At 38.4% G+C, this 17194-nt stretch overlaps 1 protein-coding gene across 1 annotated transcript in view; it reads left to right on the forward strand.

The window, feature by feature from the left end:
* The first annotated feature begins 2237 nt into the window (after positions 1 to 2237).
* LOC144975157 (uncharacterized) overlaps positions 2238 to 17194 on the forward strand; it is a 28822-nt gene continuing 13865 nt past the window's right edge. Inside the window, exon 1 of the mRNA XM_078918946.1 lies at positions 2238 to 2314. The gene's annotated coding sequence lies outside the window, so the exon portion shown is untranslated. The remainder of the gene's footprint in view (positions 2315 to 17194) is intronic.

Raw genomic sequence — 17194 nt, forward strand, 5'->3', positions numbered from 1 at the left:
CTGTGCACTTCCCCGAGTCCCTGATTCATCTCCCCATTTGTGATCACTTTCCATAACTTTTGCAGATTTCTGTAGGTTTTGAGGAGTAGTACCCTTCTGGGCTCACTCCCTTCTGGTATCTGCCTCTCTAGTCCCTAGTTCAATGCCCATTGATGTCCACCTCCTATAGTGTCAGGTTTATTGTCCACTGGTACCCGACTTCCATAGTCCGACTTCAATTCCCACTGGTATCCATCCCATATAGTCCCAGGTTAATTTCCCTCTAATATCATCTTCCCATAGTCCCAGGTTCACACCCCACTGCTGTTCACTTCCCCGAGTCCCTGGTTCATTCCCCATTTGTGCCTAATTCCCATAACTTTTGACTATTTTGACAGGTTTCGAAAAGGGGTTCCTTTCTGGCCTAACTCTCCAATGGTATATACCTCTCTAGTCTCACGTTCAATCCCCGTTGGTGCCCACATCATGCAATATCAGGTTCATTCTCCTCTGATGTCCAACTCCCATAGTTCGGCTTCAATTCCCACTGGTTTCTATCTCCCATAGTCCCAGGTTCATTTCCATCTGATATCCTCCTCCCATAGTCCCAGGTTCACTCTCAATCGCTGTCCACTTCCCTGAGTCCCAGGTTCAATACACATTGCTGTCGTTCTCCCATTTTCTTAGCTTCAATTTCCTCCCGTGCCCAAATACCATAGTCCGGGTTCAATTTTTGATTTCACGATGATAAATAAATGGCTATAAGAAATTCCCTTTATTCATCTCCCATGGAAAATTGCCATTGGGTCTATTCCAAGGGAATACTGGAGTAAGCCCGTGGTCGTTGGCCGCAGTGCAACGCCGCAAAGAGAATTCAGGGCCACAGAGCGTGATTGTGAGGCGAACTTAGTACGTTCTATATATAAGTCAAAGACCATACCACTGAGCCACGATTTCTGATGAAGACGTTTAGCAGCATCAACTTTTATCTTTGACTCTGAGCAGTGATCGGTGCTGCCGCTGTTGGTAGAGTATCTATTACCCCAATCCCCTTGTACCCCGTTTCTGTCTTTTGTCTCTATCCATCAAGCGTTCTCTCCCTTTCATGGATTGAGATGACTCAAATTTACCCAGCTTCTGGTTTGAATCATTTGTTCAGAGGGAGGCAGCTAGCTATTCCAATTTGTTTATAGAAAGTTTTATTTTTCGGGGGAGGGGGGGGGAGGGGGGGGGGGGCGGTCAAGCCTTACTTGGATGGCATTGACTTGCCTAGTGGCATAGAATGTCACTTGCCAATTTGCTTTGTCTTCTGCCTATCTATATCTGACTTGAATTAATCGCCGAAAGAGTGAGACAGAAAGATATTCCTGTTGTACTTTATGGGAAGTTTATTTTTCCTTGTAAAATTGCCTCGCCTTAAAATAAGGACGGGTGTTTGGAAGACAATCTAACCTTGGTTGGGTGGCCTCGTCATCCCTTGTATCATGGGAGGTCGGTTGCCCACTTGCTGGGTCTTTTGTCTATCTTTATCTGTTTTGATCTACATTTTTATTTTTTGGCCAAGCCCCGGTTTGAGCTATTTGCGTTTGCTATGATTCCGGATTTAATCCTTTCCCGAGAGGAAAGCGATCAAACGTATTATTAATATATGGTTAGTCTATCAGAACCATGATACTCATGGAGCCAGAGTTAATCCCGGTTTATATAACGGACAACAATCATTTGCCACTATTTGGACAGGGTGTGATTCTATTGCAAAGTACCTTCGGCCAGATCTAACTAAAACAAATACAAATTGTAAAATTCCATTTATTCATCCCACAGGGGAAATTTGTCTCTAAGGTCTATTCCAAGGGAAGACTGGAATAATACAGGCGTCAAAACCCAATTTGGTGTATGAAAGGTGTATAGTCAAAGCAAGAAAGAAAAATACAAGAAAACAAAAACCCTTAATAACCAGTCTACCTCGACTTGGGATCAAACTTCAGACCTTCTGATAACCTTTCGGGCGTGCTACCATTACACGTCTGACCGGTAACAGAAGTTCTGATGTTTGATTCCCAGTCGATGTAGACTGAGTTTTGATGATTATTTTTCTTTCTTGTACTGTTCTTTCTTGCGTTGACTGGCAACTTTCATACCCACTTGTTCAGAACTTTATCTTTCACCAGCGTCGGCATCCTAGGTTCTTAAGACCCAATTTGCTCGGGTTTTTACTAGCTCGCACCAAATGAACGCGCTTTATTGAACGCAATTTCTTCAATAACCATTACCCGTCAAATGCTGTGTCTACCCTAAGGAACGAAATACATCAATTAACGAATTTTTACAACAGGTAATTAATTATCTCTTACACCAGTCTATGACAACTAAAGTAATCTTAAATCAATATGCTTTTATAGCTTATTCGCATGTTTAACACACGGTTATATGAGTCAAACTGTTTTTGGGGACATTTTAGAGGTTGTCTGTGAGTCTGTGAGTGCAATTAAAATTAAAAAGTTAAAATCAAAGTCATAATATTATATAAGGCGATTAAATAATTTAAACATGGGATAAAAAACCGTATAAATTTTCACATTTAAAACAACAGATATGGGAGGCCTTCCGAAAGCTATTACATCCCCAGTACTCTTGTTTTTCATAATGTTCTAGTAGGGGGTTTGGAAGGGGGGAAAACTTTAAAAAAAAAAAAAAAAAAGTTTCAGCCCCCCCCCCCCCCCCCATCCCTTCCCAAACCCCTTATTAGAACAAGAATACTGGGGATGTTGGAGCTTTCGATTTATGTATCAATAATAATAATAATAATAATAATAATAATAATAATAATGATGATAATAATAATAATAATAATAATAATAATAATAATAATAATAATAATAATAATAATAATAATAATAATAATAATAATAATAATAATAATAATGGTATAGATTTATAGTGCGCCAAACATCCCTTCATCAGGAGCGCTCTGGGCGCATAACTTAGATTAACTTAACCATTAAGCCCTAACACAGTACACGAACAACGCTAATTATACACATAATCAAAAGAAAGCCTGTCGGAATAAGATTGTCTTCAATCGACGCTTGAATTCCTCTAGTGAAGACGAAGAACGTATCTCTGGTGGTAGTAAATTCCACAACATTGAACCAGAATGCTGAAAGGCGCGTTCACCAGCCTTCACTCGACAGCGGGGTGTTTTCAATTTGAGGTCTTTCGTTGATCGAAGTGATCGCTGTGGGTTATACCGTTCAACGAGGTTTGAGAGGATATGCTGGTGACGAGCCCTCCAGGCATTTGAAACGATAGTTGAAGATTTATATTTAATCCGCTGGTCCACTGGCAGCCAATGCAGTTGCTGTAGTAATTCGGGAGCTGCAGTTTTCCAAACCAAGGGGAAAAACTAGAGGAAACGGTCACAGATTTCAAATTCCACGCTCAAGAGTGCATGCAGTGCCATGAGCAGCCGTCTTTTTTTTTTCTATCAACGGGAGGCCTTCCGAAAGCTCCTACATCCCCAGTATTCTTGTTTTTTATAATGTTCAAGTAGGGGGTTTGGGAGGGGGGGAAACTTCTTTTTTTTTAAGTCTCCCCCTTCCCAAACCCCTTACTAGAACATTATAAAAAAAGTTTCCCCCCTCCCAAACCTCCTACTAGAACAAGCATACTGGGGATGTTGGAGCTTTCGGAAGACCTTCCCTATCAACGATTAGAATTTGGAATAGTCTGCGGAAGTAATGAGCTCTGAAAATTTTGAGCAGTTCAGAGACAGAATCGCTTCTGTGCCACTCTAAACACCATGTTTAGACACACCAAAGTCTGCGACAAGACACCCCAGGTGGTTTGCAGACATGAAGGAACAAGAAGAAAAAATGCATTTCGAAGCATCACAATAACGGGAGGCCGTCCTTCCATAAGATCTTTGGGTACCGATAACTCGGTTGGTAGAGCACTCGCTTCACACGCAAAGGGATCGATATCGATCCCGGGTGTAGTCGAGATTTTTTCCGACCCTTCTGTCCACCTAGCAGTAAATGGGTAGCTGGATCTATTACATCTGGTGGAATGTACTTTGAGACAGACTAACGTCCTATATAAAGGGTAGCAAGTAATTGCTATTGTCCGTATCATGCTATAGAACCAGGAATAAACTCCAGCTCCATGGGCCTAATTGCTCTGAAGGACTGGTTTTACTTTTGTTTTTCCTATCACCTCCTTAACTAACCCTCAGAAAAAATAAAACTTAGATCTAGTACCTTAACCAGCCTTAATAATACTAAGACCTATAACTAACCCTAATAGAAAAAAAAACCAAACAAACAAAAAAAAACAACAAAAAAACAAAAAAAACAAAAAAACATAGGACTGGTTTACACCACACTTTAATACTTCAACGACAAAATGGCGGCGGATAACCAAAACAATGATAATATTATGACATTTTAGTCTTTCACCAATCTATCAAATCAATCTATCAAATTACGACATGTACTATATATTGACAAATAGAATAAATAACGCCTGACAAAAGATCCAAGCTGGATATACTTATAGATAGTATGCGCTTGGCTAAGAAGCTCATAACATTGCCATCCGGAAGTATAACGGACCAACACACAAAACTGTGTGTATCCATGAACGTTTCTAGTCTGGTTAATACAGTTCAATGAGCATTACTCATAAACGCGGATGGCAAAAAACAATAACAAAGACCTGAGTGACGTCATCTTCGAACTATCTATAGAAAGAGATGCTATCCCGAGAAGCTTATGGAATTTCTCCCTGTTTTTCAGACGCTTATCTCGAAACATCCAAAGGGACAACAAAACTGTTTCTCCCCAGACACCCACCTCTCGACATATGTCGCGCGACGGTTCAGTCCGGAAGGTACATCTAGCTGAAATGAGAAAACGGCCATTATATTTGAAAAGTGCCTAAAATAGGCAAAATGCGTTTTTTCAATTTTTGACATTTTAAGGTATTTTTCTATCATAAAATCATACCTTTTTAATTAAAAACAGTCTTAAAGTATATAAATTTAATCTTTAAAGAGAGTATACCCTGTTTTCACCCATTGAAAGAGGGATCATTTTGACGTTTGTTGACGACTCTTTAAGCTTAGCAAAAGGACGCCAATCTGGTAACCTATAACTTTTTCTCAAAGGGGAACTCCATTCCTGCCTTCGCAATGCTATTTTTAGCCCATTGACCCCATCTTGTGGTCAAATTATAACCCCGAAAGAGGGTAGTTGTTGTGAAGCTAGAAAGTAATTCGAATGATTGCCACGCAAAATATAGGCTTTATTCAACATTTAAATCGACATGATCTGGAAAGAAATTAAAACACAAAGAGTTAGACAATACAGTACAGACACAGATCAATTACAAACATAAATTGACAAATAGAACTATCTCTAAACAGTAAACAATATCATGACATTCTTTCCCCTTGCATGTTGCAAGAGATTTCAAATTATGCTTCTCTATTTCGTAAACTGTATGGTCTCGTCCGAATGAAGCCACTCGTTCTGGAGTTTGAACGGGATTCGTTTTGAGTAGAAAGCTCATTAGGACTGTTAGGATCAGAGACTGATGGTTCGTCCAAGGCAGATTTTTGCACTTCACCCGCTTCCACAGTTTGTACATCAAGCTGTTCTAGGACAGTTTCAGGTAAAATATCGTTTCCCACATTCTTTTGAACAGGTTGAAAATGTGGAGTTACGCTCGTGTTGTCAAACGCCATGGGTGATGCTTCATTGGAGGGTTGGGCAGTAGTCATTTCACCAGCATGGGCTAAGTGACGCAAAGCCACAATAGTTTCTTTACCATCAGGAAGTCGGACGTAGGCATAGAGAGGATTAGCGTCCAACAGTTCCACTTCGTCCACCAATGGTTCGTATTTAGAGGCTCTTACGAGACGCCTCATCAAAACAGTTCCTGGAGTAGTCAGCCAGCTAGGAAGTGTTGTACCAGTGCTTGACTTTCTATTGTAGCGGAAGATTCGTTCATGAGGAGTCTCATTTGTCGCAGTGCATAAGAGTGATCTTATTGAATGTAGAGAGTCAAGAAGCACTGACTCCCATTGACTAACATTCAAACCACGTGATTTCAGGGCTAACGTGATATTTTTCCAAAGGGTTCCATTCAGACGTTCTACCTGTCCATTTCCCCGGGATTGTATGGGGTCGTTCGGCTTGAGGCGATACCCTTTTTGCACAAGAAATCTTGAAGCTCACTTGACATGAAGGTAGCACCTCTGTCAGAATGTATTGAAATAGGCATTCCAAACAATGAGAACAATTAACACAAGCACTTGATGATAGTTGATGAGCTCATATCAGAGCATGGGAACGCAAAAGGGAAGTGAGAATATGCATCAATAACTGTTACGAGATACCGATTTTTGGACGATGACGGCAAGGGACCCTTGAAATAAACACTCAAACGCTCGAATGGTTGAGTTGCTTTGACCACTTTGAGGTTCTGCGGTTTGTAGAAGGAAGTTTTTAGCTCACGACAAACCTTACAGTTGTTACAGATTGTTCGTATTTCATCCACGGAATATGGGAGAATCTTTGACCTGACAAAATGGTTCATCCTTGCAATTCCAGGGTGGCAGAGTGAGTCGTGAAGGCTTTTTAAAGTTTCTAAATCTGAACCAGTAGATGAGCAGAACTCCCTTGAAAATGCGTCAGCCGCTACATTGTCTTTTCCAGGTCGATACACAACGTCATAACTGTAGCTTGACAGTTCAATCTTCCATCTTTGGATTTTATCATTCTTGACTTTTCCTTTTGCAGAATTTCCGTACATAAAGACAACGCTTTTCTGATCTGTCACAAGTTTGAAATGCTTTCCAAGAAGATAGTGCTTCCACTTTCGAAGGGCTTCCACAATAGCGTAAGCCTTTTTTTCAACAGAATAATTCTTCTTTTCATTGTGGTTCAGAGTTCTTGAAAAGAAAGCCACAGGACGTCCACCTTGATTTAGTGTTGCTGCGATTGCAATTTCAGAAGCGTCGGTTTCTACAACTAGAGAAGCGTTGTGGTCAATTGTCACGACAGCAGCGTTTTCAATCTCCTTTCTCAAAAGATCAAACGAGTCCTTGGTTTTTCCTGACAATGGAAAGGTGGTATTTTGGACCAGTGGGTGTATTTTATCCGAGAAATGAGGTATCCAGGATGAGTAGTATGCAAACATTCCAATCACTCTCTGTTGAGATTTGATATTGTGAGGATCTGAAAGTTCTCTCAGTGGCCGTAATCGGTCAGGGTCTGGCTGAATGCAACCTTTGGACACTTGAAATCCAAGTAACTTGATTTGTCTAACAGACTGGATAGTCTTAGTTTCATTGAATGTTATATTATGTTCTTTGGCACACCTGAGAAATTTCACAAGGTTTTCATCATGCTCTTGCTGATTTCTGCCACAGATTGTCACATTGTCTAAGTAAGCAAATGTGTCACTCAGTTTCTCATCTTGAATAATGGAATCAATGATGCGCTGAAAGCAAGCCACTCCGTTAGTGACTCCAAAGGGAATTCGCTCGAATTGGTAGAGATTTCCACTGGCCTCAAAAGCCGTATACAGTTTCTCCTCGTCTTTTATTGGGATCTGGTGGTAAGCACTTTGCAAATCGAGGGTGCTATAGACACTGTAGTTTGAAATTGTTTCAATCATTTCATTAATGTTTGGAAGTGGATATGCATCGAGTAGAGTGAAGCGATTGATGGTCTGACTATAGTCCACAACCACGCGTTTCTTGTGTCGCTCGTTAGTTGTTACCAATACCTGCGCTCGCCATGGAGAATCAGATGGTTCGATCACATCCTCGTCAAGAAGTTTCTGAACCTCAGAGTCAATGAATTGCTTGTCTGGTAATGAAAATCGTCTTGATTTTGTTGCAATATGTCTGACTTCTGGAAGGAGATTCTTGAAAAGAGAAACAGGTTTGATTTTTGCAGCAGTGAGACTACAAACGGAGAAAGTAGGCTTTGATCCTTTGAAGGATATTTGAACTCCATCATGCTGTTCAAGAAAGTCATGGCCTAAAATCAAGTCCGAACACAACCCTGACAGGATGGAAAATTTCACACTCTCATAGAAACGTCCCTGGCATTCCAAAGAGACAAAACAATGACCCTTGGTTGTACTGGAAAGATTAGTAGACGCCAGGAGATTTCTTTCTTTGATTTGAAAATCTTCAATTGGAGACTTTGTGCGATCTCAGTTGAAATGAAACTCTCTGAGCTTCCGGTGTCTATCAACGCTTTAACGGGCTTGTTAAACAATTTCACGTCAATAACAGCTCTGTAGAGACTAGCGGGAGCCGCGGCTGAAAAGGCTGAACTGAGTGTATTCGGGTCTGCCGCAGATGCATATTCGTTTTTACTTTTTGACTGGCATACCTTTTGAAAATGCCCTTTTTTTCCACAACTTTTACACAGCGCCTCTCTAGCAGAGCATTTTGATCGAGGATGTCGTTGGTATCCGCAGAAGAAGCATTTAGAGTTCGTGACTGCAGCATTGAATGAGTCAAGTTCCTTTTCAGAGGGCGGAGGAGCAGTGCTGCCACATGGCACAGTAGATGGTGTGCTATAGTTCTGAGATTGTTTTTCAGCCATCTCCAAGGATCGAGCCTGTTCATAAGCGGCTATAAGTTCGATTGTCTTATTCTCGAGGAGTCGCTGCCTGATCTGATTAGAAGAGAGACCACAGATGAAAGCATCTCAGATAAAATCATCCCTGTTCTTATCAGTAGTAACAGCTTTAAAATCAAATTCTTTGGCAAGTCTCTTCAACTTTTGAAGGAATTGATCGAGGGATTGATCTGGTTCTTTCTTTGTAGTAGCCAAGATGTGTCTCGCGAATATTTCGTTTTTTTTGGTTTCACGTATATGTAATTCAGAACGTCAACAGCTGAATCGAATGTAATATAATCAGCAATATGTTCGTAGACGACAAGATCGACGAAATTGACGAGCAGATTGAGTTTGTTGTCAGTCGCCTGTTCGGGTAACGAAGAGAGAAAGTTGTTGAATGTACAGAGTCAGTGATTCCATTGCTTTGATGCATCAGGCGTATTGGGTTCAGCGCTGAACCGCTCAGGTCGAAGGAATCGTTCCATGTTAAATGTTGAATAAAATTTTGTGAAGCTAGAAAGTAATTCGAATGATTGCCATGCAAAATATAGGCTTTATTCAACATTTAAATCGACATGATCTGGAAAGAAATTAAAACACAAAGAGTTAGACAATACAGTACAGACACAGATCAATTACGAACATAAAGTGACAAATAGAACTATCTCTAAACAGTAAAGAATATCAGGACAGTAGTCAAATTCCAATTATGTAAACAGAAGTAGGCCATTGCATATTACCAACGGAAAACCCCTTGAATCCTTCTCTCTCATTGGTCCTCGGGATCACATGGTCATAAGTTATGCAAAATGGCCGCTTACGCTGCACGATTGTTGTTAGAGTTGATGTTGCAAGAAATTCAAAATCTTGCTTCATTATAAACTGATTTTATGAGATATTTTGTCAAATGAATAATTTAACTTGTTAGATTCGGCCGATAATTGTATTGAGCTCGTCAGAGGAGAGGAGATTGTGGTGTTGTGGGCGTGAGCGTGATCGTGCGCTTGCCTCGAATGATTCGCTGAACGAGTGTTGACTGGAGATAGGAGGATGGAATGTGGGGATGAATAAAATAAAGTGGATAGACAGATCGATATAGATGGTTACCAGGACGGGAGGACGAGATAAAATGAAAAGATTGACTAAGGAATTAAAGGGATTGTTGGAACAGGGAGGAGGCAGATAGAGAGAGGACGAGCGGTAAAGGAGAAGGAGTGAGAAGGGGGGGGGGGGGGTGAGGAAGACTAACAGAAAAGAGTTAATGGACAGACCGATAGAAAGAGATAGCTATAGTGAATAGGACGAGCCAAATGAAGAGAGTGATTATGAAATGAAAAAGAGAATGATGGAACAGGAAGTAGAGAGAGAGAGAGAGAGAGAGAGAGAGAGAGAGAGAGAGAGAGAGAGGGCCGGATTTAGACTTAGTGGGGCCCCTAAGCTATTTGAAATTTTGGGGCCCCTTTATAACTCAGGATAGTATCTGAGCCAAAAACGAATTTCTGATAATAGAATGAAATACAAATAATAAGCGCGTATACAGTACGATATTAAATTATAGTAACTATTAAAATAAGCTATTCTAGTGTAAAAAACTTATATGTTAAAATGATTTTTTCCTTGCCTTTGTCAGAGCCAAGTCATTAATAACGTCATCAAATGATAGGCTGCGTAGTTTGTCGCTTTCAATGCACATGAGACTGAGGGAGCATAGTCTATCTTGAGCCATTGTTGATCTGAATTCGTTTTTAATCCTTTTTAATTGTGAAAAAGATCTTTCTCCAGAGCAATTTGCAATCATCATACTTAAAAACATTCTCAAAATTGCCTCTACGTTAGGGAAAGCTGATTTAACGTGATCGTTAATTATTATTTTGTACAAATCCTGGTGCGTCATACTATAACGTTCCGTCGAACCAGAGGCCTGACTTTGTCTAATGTATTGGTGAAAATGCTTCATTTCTCCCACAAGGTTCATGTCAACATCTTCAGGATAAGCTTGGTATAAGGCACTGACCCCTACACGAATCTCTTCTTCTGTAGCAATTAATTAAGTTAAGAATGAGAACTTGTTGGCAGCATCACTATACACAGAGGCTCGTTGTGCTAGATTCGACTCTAATGCATCAATCACGGGTATAAATGAATTGATTCTAAATCTGTCTCTGGGCTCGATATTCTCTAAAGCATCACCATCACCATTGCTGGGTTTTCTTCGATTTCTGGGATTTTTAACATCCGGCAATTTTTCTTTAGCTTTTTCTACAAAATGATCGAACATATTCCTACAACCTTTGACAAAGTCCGAAAGAGAAGCATATAACTTTTTACAAACGTCTAAACTAATTGATGGGCCTGGAGGGATTGACTTGTCTTGTGAAATTCCTCTAGCAAGTAACTCCACAGATACAGCATTACCATAAATTCCAACTCTTCCATTTTATTTGTAATATTCATGGCTTGATTTCTTGTGTCCCCCTTTTGTGTAGTATCGGTATAAAGCTGCTGCAACGAAGAGATAATCTCGTTATAACTCTCAAGTATTGCTTGTGTTGCTGTTGAATGGGCTTCCCATCTAGTTTGAGATAACGATTTTGGAACTTATGCACAATCTTTGTAAAAGGATAATAATATGGCCCATCTATGGGTGGATGATGAATAAAGGTTGTATATTTCTTGAATGATTCCAAAAAAATTCACAGCATCCAAATAGCAGTCAACAGCTGCTCTACCAATCAGATTTAGGGAATGACCAGCACATGGAATAAACATGGCATACTTTTTTGTCTGTAGTATAATTTCTTGCATGCCCTTGTATTTGCCAGACATGTTGGCGGCATTATCGTACGACTGGCCTCGACATTTGGTGAAGTCTATTTTGCATTCGTCTGTAAGGTAGTTTAGAACCAATTTAGCCATATTTTCTCACGTATGACTACCCATCTCTAAGAAAGTGAGAAAACGTTTAATAGGCAATCCATCGTCTGGCGAAACATACCTCACAATGACAGTCAGTTGGTCAATATGGGATCGGTCGGGAGTGGAATCTACTGATAAGCTGAAGTACCCACCAGTTCTTAAATAATCCAGAATTGAGGTTCTTACCTTGTGAGCCATTATTTGAATGAATTCATCACATGTAGTTTTTGATAGATAAGAAGTGACGCCCGATCCTTTATTCCCAAATGGAAATGGATCAAATTTTGCCACAAGTTCGAGTAATCCAAGGAAATTCCCGTTGTGTGGAGAACCAAACCTTTCCTCATCTCCCCTGAAAGGTAACCCACGTTCTGATATAGTAATTATAACTGCCACAACTCGCTCAAGAACATTTTTCCAATACTGTCGTTTAGTATTTATCTCTTCTGCCAACTTGCAGTCAATCGTTGAACCACGTTTTCTTGTAAGATACGCTACCGAAGCTATTCCATGGGGTCCAGAGTTTTCGTGATTTTGTACTAAATACGTGTTGCGTCAATCACAAAATCCAACAGATGATAATGGTGTAGAAGTATTTGTTGAAAAAAGTTTACAAACAAAACAGTATACACGACCAGTTGCTGGAGAATTTACTAACCATTCTCTGCAATATTTTTCACCATTAGCCCGTTTTGGATAGAACAAACCTTTTGAACAATATATGTCTTGGTTTGCAAAATGCATTTTTGATTTTTCAAATGAGTCATTCGAGTATTGGCACCCTGACGAGCCTTTTTCTACCCAATATGAAATATCATCTTTACTTAAATCACCCCACAATCCAACATCATTCTCCCTGTTTTTAAATACAACATCTTCTGTGGTTTTACTGTTCTCTGTGTTTGAAATGGTACTTGTTGCTTTACTCGTTGCCGAACTTTCTTTATCACTTGATGGGTTTGATATAATTTCTACACAACTAGATGTACTAGGTTCTGTTTCGGATAAAGAATGAATTTTCTGTGACTGACTCGTTGTGTTCAAACCCGTTGGTTCATCAACGTCTTTATCTTTCTTTGTTAAGAAACTTTCTAATTTTGTCAACTTGCGTGTCTCTTCTTCAGTTCTGATCTTATTTTTCCTCTTTTGTGCCCCACTTTTATACCTTGTAGACATTGTGCAAACTGTGGGTAGAATCAAAAAAAACATATCTGGGTACACATTTAAAAAAAAACAGAAGCCATTACCATTGTCTAAAAATAGGCAATTCTGATGGTGGCAATGACAAACGTTGTAATCTTATTGCAAATGAAATACATATTCTACTAACGATAAAAAATATGAATAATTAGCTATATAACAATTGGACTCTAATAATGAAATATGTATTTATTGTTTACGTTTTGTTAATTTATTTTTCCATCATTGTGAGGTAGTCTATGGACTTTTTATTGATTCGTCATACTGGCAGGAATCAAATTTAAAAAAAAAAAAACTGTGTTTCTAATTTCAATAAAACAAAAGAGTCTGCAGTTTATCTACTTTTCTATTCGTCTCATATACCTAGCCATTATTTTCATATCACAGAGAGTGTACTTCAACAATCATTTGCATCCCGCATATCATACTGGCACGGCACAACTATCAAATCCCAATTAGTCACAGTATATTGACATCGGGCCAACCAATCGCGCCGAGCATCTGGCTGGCAACTGGCAGCTGATGATATGGTGCATAGGGTTTGAGTCAAACACCAAATCTACAGTAACCGAAACCGACACGTTTCAAGCTCCGAAGATAACTGTATCCAGGCAAGATTGCCTAAATATCAGTGTTTTAAGTATCAAAACTCGTGTAACGCCTGTAGAACTTGCTCTCCTATATTTATAAACACGCATGTGAATATAAAGACATATTTCACTTTTTGCAAAGAACGAGCTCTTCAACCCTAAAAATAACAATCGAAAACTAGTAATAAATCTTAGGGTTAGACACAGGCGTTTATTGCTTTTAGTTTAGTTCGCCAGGTAAATCTAGCCAGTCTAGTGATGATGAGTCATAGCTTTACACTAATAGAGGGAGACAATTTTTTCGCCGTTTCGATCGATTTTTTTCTGAATTTCAAACTAATGTAGTATTGCCGTTATTAAGTGTAGCAAAAATATTTTTATACCACCAAACAGTTTATTAACAGAGTTTTCATTGATTATATAATCATAATTATGATGGTGTTAAAAAGCAAGAGGGATAACCCATGAAATTGATACATAAATTTAAGTGAATTAAAATTTTTAAGAGAATATTTTAACATGTTCAACACTTAAGATTTTAAAACAAAAGTAATGGAAATGATGTTGAATATCTGTAGAATGTAGACATATAAATTTTATATCAGTAGATTGAGGCGTTTTCGAGAAATCAGTTCACCTGTACGTAAAAGTAAGAATTTTGAGTAAGGTAAAATTGAAATCCAATCACAGCATTGTCTTAATAGAATTTTTTTAATAAACCAGAAACATAGTCAAATGTGATTCACTTATATTTATGCCAGAATCAACGAATTATAAGAATTCCATTAAAAATTGTTATATAAGGACATTATTTAAAGACAATCAAAACCACTAAGAAAATCTTAAAGAGTTCTTATAAGTTTCATAACCTTATTTTTGAGATATCCATGCCCATTACTTTTTTTCATGTACTTGACTTGCACCTCATTTTAATTTGTGTGCCATATAGACTGCATATAGCACATCACTGGTGAAAGATTAGGATCATATTCACCTCATAAAGTATTGTTTCTTGTTCAGAATTTTCTCATTGAACCAAAGGTATCAATACCTGCATCGCATTTCTTTAAATTATGTATCAGTGAAACACATTTCTTGCAAATTGAAATATTTAAATATGTCAGAATTTCACATTTATATTTATAGTCAATTGTTGATAACGTCTAGAGTCTTTTAATCCTCTCAGCACGGCTCTGTACTCTTTCACAACAAATTCGACATATTTCATTAGTACTGGTGTCATGACCGTCTTCAGTGTGTCTCTCCATAACCTGAACAGAACTTAAATAAGTAAATTTAAGAAATATCTAAAATTTCCGCTTAAATTCAATGAAATCAAATTAAATAAATGTCTCTTATCATCACTATCTAGTTTTATTATTGGGTTTCTAAAATATCATGAAATATTCTCCTCTTTGTTGGTAACAAAAATAATTATTGAGATTCCTTTCCACACCCTCTATTCTTAAATCCCTGAATCTACATAATAAAGTATATATCATATGAAAGATAATTTTATCTACTTTTCTCTGATCCCTCACACTTGATGGTAAAAAGTGTTGGCTTGATATTTTGAATTTTTAAATATTTCTTAAACTTATAATTTAAACATTTATTTCATAAAAAACTCTGATTATTCAAATGAGCAAAACACAAACTTATCATTTAATGATGTAAATAAAAATAATTGCGTCTTGTAGGGGAAAAATTGGCCTTTGTATCCATATATGATTGAAAATTATGAAAAAGATGCTGCGTCCACAACGGGCTGAGAAAATTGAGTATTTTGATGAAATTTCTACTACTCTCTGCCTGAGAGAAATTCAAAGCGTTGAGATTTACCTGCAGACATAATTTATTGCCAATGCACACCGTCTTGACAGCTGTTATCACTGTGGCTGACGGTGGATTGTTTACATTACTCGACGGTAGCCAGTGAGGGAAGAAGTAACTAAAGTGAAAGTTTGGGCCCTATTTAAACGGCTGTGTAGAAAATATTATTTTTAGGATTGATGAGCTCGGGACCGTTCTCTTTCAGTAGTGCCCTTAAGCCTAAGCGCCTATACTCTTAAATCCTGTATTAAATTGGTAGCTAGCTAGAAACATATAATTAGAAGAAGAAACAAATAACATCAGCAGTCCTAAGTCTAAGCTCTACAAAAGATCTGCTGTGGTCCCTACTTTCGTTTCCCATAACTTTCATTCCGGGGACTGATGACGCAATACATGAAACAAAAATAGTGACCCCAGATCTTAAGTAGTGACCAAACTTAGATCTAAATCGCTAAAACTTACCTTAAAATTCCCAAAAACGTTGCAATCCAAGTCCAAAATTTTTAAAACGTTTACGATCTGTGAATTTGCAATGGCAAAGCGAAAACAAAAATCCAACAAACAAGAACAGGAAATACTACAAACGGATATTGAAAGTAAGATTGAAGTGATTCCTTACAATCTTGTACACTTCGAATACCCATGGATTATTTGTTTGTCCTTGCTTCAAAAATCCTTATATTTTTTTATTGAGAATTTTTTATCCAGCAAATTTACATTATTTTGTGCATTCTACACTGAAATCATTAATTGTTTAATATCTTCGCATCAACTATTTATGTTTTAAATAATAAACTCGCCTTCTTTATAACCCGAATAGTATTCGAGGTACAAGAAATGGAAATGGATTGACTCATCAGGACCCCTTTATTTCATAGGGGCCCCACAATTTCGTGGGGGCCCCATAATTTCGTGGGGTGTGTGGGGGGGTGGGCTATAATTTCGGGTGGGCCCCATAATTTCTTGGGGGCCCCATAATTTCGTGGGAGGGCCCCAAAACACTTTTTAACCCATTTATTTTGCCACAGAGAGCATATATGTATTGCTTTTTCGGGGCCCCCCAAGAGATGGGACCCTAAGCTACAGTTTGTATAGCTTATAGGTAAATCCGGCCCTGGAGAGAGTTATGGGAAAGAAGGGAGGAAGAGGAGAGAGAGGGCGCGGGGGGGGGGGGCATGCAGGAGGATGTTGAAAATGAAAGAGAAAAAAAACCGGTGGGTGAGGACTCTTTCCTTTCTGGGTGCAAAGAGCTGTTACCACCACCTCCACCCCCCCCCCACCCCCGCCAATAGCTCAATCAAATTTGAACGCATCGATTGAGTAAGAGAAATTATGGTTGTGTTGACACTATTTTCATTCTTTTGTTTCAAGTTTGAAGTGTTAGATTGTCTGACTTACTCACGGCCTTTCGGTTTTCAGTCAATCGACTGTAATGCCTCGGCTACTTTCGCCAGTTAATTTGTGAAGACTTTCCAGAATTGCAAATCTTGTAAAATAGTGCCGATATCACAGCTAACTTTAAATAAACATTGCACTGTTAAAATGGATAAAAGTATGAGTGCTATTTGTTGGGTTTATTTTTTCACTCGAGGGTCAATTCACAAAAATATCGTCATTACAAAAACGAGTGTTGTGTAAAAGCTGATGGACCAAATAAAATATAATTTTACACACATTTTAGTCACATACTAAATAAAACGCATGCAAAATTTCATTACGATAGCTGAAATATAACATGCCATTGCTATGGTGATGTGTGTAAAATCTTTAAGTGCAAATTTATCTGAATTTTGGATCTGAGATTAGCAGGAACCTCCCAATTTCAATCTTGTATAACTCAGCCAAAAATATGATACATTAATGAAACCGGTATCAAATTAAAGAGAAAAGAATGATCTATTCAGAAATATCAAAAGGTCCAAATGTCCAAAATGTACCTTCCGGACCAAACCGTCGCGCGACGTCACATATATTATATTTAATTACATCAAAACTTTATTGTGTCGGTTGGTTGAAATTAAATTTTAAAAA

Source organism: Berghia stephanieae, chromosome 6 (assembly GCF_034508935.2).
Source record: "Berghia stephanieae isolate SIO BIC M18660-M18661 chromosome 6, UCSD_Bste_1.3, whole genome shotgun sequence".
Lineage (NCBI taxonomy): Eukaryota > Metazoa > Mollusca > Gastropoda > Nudibranchia > Aeolidiidae > Berghia > Berghia stephanieae.